This window comes from Bos indicus, chromosome X, assembly GCF_029378745.1.
Source record: "Bos indicus isolate NIAB-ARS_2022 breed Sahiwal x Tharparkar chromosome X, NIAB-ARS_B.indTharparkar_mat_pri_1.0, whole genome shotgun sequence".
NCBI lineage: Eukaryota > Metazoa > Chordata > Mammalia > Artiodactyla > Bovidae > Bos > Bos indicus.
Window position 1 is genome coordinate 79,144,176 of NC_091789.1, and position 2,617 is coordinate 79,146,792.

The window sequence follows — 2,617 nt, forward strand, 5'->3', positions numbered from 1 at the left end:
GTTTTGCCTATGTTCTCCTCTAGGAGTTTTATAGTTTCCGGTCTTATGCTTAGATCTTTAATCCATTTTGAGTTTATTTTTGTGTATGGTGTTAGAAAGTGTTCTAGTCTCATTCTTCTACAAGTGTTTGACCAGTTTTCCCAGTACCATTTCTTAAAGAGATTGGCTTTCCTCCCTTGTATATTCTTTCCTCCTTTGTCAAAGATAAGGTGTCCATAGGTGCATGGATTTATCTCTGGGCTTTCTATTTTGTTCCATTGACCTATATTTCTGTCTTTGTGCCAGTACCATACTGTCTTGATGACTGTGGCTTTGTAGTAGAGCCTGAAGTCAGGCAGGTTGATTCCTCCAGTTCCATTCTTCTTTCTCAAGATTGCTTTGGCTATTCAAGGTTTTTTGTATTTCCATACAAATTGTGAAATTATTTGTTCTAGCTCTGGGAAAAATACCATTGATAGCTTGATAGAGATTGCATTGAATCTATAGATTGCTTTGGGTAGTATACTCATTTTCACTATATTGATTCTTCCGATCCATGAGCATGGTATATTTCTCCATCTATTAGTGTCCTCTTTGATTTCTCTCACCAGTGTTTTATAGTTTTCTATATATAGTTCTTTAGTTTCTTTAGGTAGATATATCCCTAAGTATTTTATTCTTTTCATTGCAATGGTGAATGGAATTGTTTCTTTAATTTCTCTTTCTATTTTCTCATTATTAGTGTATAGGAATGCAAGGGATTTCTGTGTTTTGATTTTATATCCTGCCACTTTACTATATTTATTGATTAGCTCTAGTACTTTTCTGGTGGAGTCTTTAGGGTTTTCTATGTAGAGGATCATGTCATCTGCAAACAGTGAGAGTTTTACTTCTTCTTTTCCAATTTGTATTCCTTTTATTTCTTTTTTCTGCTCTGATTGCTGTGGCCAAATCTATGTTGAATAGTAGTCTTGAAAGTGGACACCCTTGTCTTGTTCCTGACTTTAGGGGAAATGCTTTCAATTTTTCACCATTGAGGATAATGTTTGCTGTGAGTTTGTCATATATGGCTTTTATTATGTTGAGGTATGTTCCTTCTATTTCTGCTTTCTGGAGAGTTTTTATCATAAATTGATATTGAATTTTGTCAAAGGCTTTCTCTGCATCTATTGAGGACATTATTAAGAGAAACTCCTTTTTTTAACAAATAAATTTATGGCAATGAAGAATACTTGTATACTTTGATACAACTGCCTTGATTGATATTAAGGCATCAGAAGTTTTACCCTCCATAGCTTTTGTACCATCAGTGCAAATATCAATACAATGGAAAAGTAAAAATTGTTTTAGTATTATTATGAAAATAGTTTTGATCTTGAGGGCTCACTAAAAGTCTTAATACCCTCAAGGATCCACAGAGCACACCTTATGAATCCATGTCTCAAATCATGTTTCATAGGTAACCATATAGGGCACTGTTTAAAATTTTAGTCAAAATATAATGATTAAATAGCTATAGATATAGTTAAACAACATTTAATGCTGGGAATAATGGTATATTATATTATTCTAACATTAATGTGAAAGTGATATGTTCCCTGTAGGTCGTTTTTGGCTACCTTCAAATGTACCTTTGGTATACTCTTTGCTTTCTCCTCTGTCTTTATTTTCCTTTATTCATTTGAATTCAAGATCTTGTTCTAGGATATGTTTGGGTGGATTCAGTGATAAATAAGTCCTTGCTCTTAAGTAATTTGAAACCTAATTTAGAAGGTTTAGAGATGTGTACACGTAGTGCTATAATACAATGCAGACTGTGATCAGATTTACTCAACTTCGCTCTTTCAGAGGCAACCACCATATTTAGGTCCTTATCTATGCTTTGACAGATACTCTATGCACATACAAGCACACACATGTGTTTGCTCTCTTGTTTTTTATACTAGAAAGTAGTATACTACATACATCCATCTGCATTTTGATTTTCCACTTAGTAAATTATCTTAGATATAATTGTTTATCTGTAAAAATAGAGGTACCAATAATTTTTTACAATTTGACTATTTAATAATTTATTTAATTCTTTTCCACTGGTTATTTAATGGTCTATAATTTCTTACTATTGAAAATTGTTCTGTAAATAATATCATTTTACCTATGGCATTTCAGCATATGAATTTATAAAGTAACATAATAGAGTGGTTTGGGTTTGATTCCTAGCCCTCCTACTTACTAGTTGTGTGACCTTAAGCAACTTTCCTAACCTGTATGAGCCTATCTCTTCATTTTAAAAAGAGCACAGGTTCATGTATGTGAAGAACTGATAGTAGTGTCTGACATATAGTAAACATTCAATACATGTAAATTATTGTTTTTAACCTTCATGAGACCAGTGAAGCCACTGAAATTACTTGTAAAAGTTTGTGTGTACGTGAAATTTTCTAGAAGAGAATTCAAAGCTTTCATCAAAATCTGAAAGAAATATGGAATCCCCCCAAAAATGTAAGTACCACTCCTGGTACTTACATTTAATAGGCACTGGGTCAAATAATTTTGACTATCCTCTCTTACAGCACTAGCCTCCTTTGAATCATAACTCTTTCCTCAATTCCTTTAAAGAATAAATGCCTAATATTGA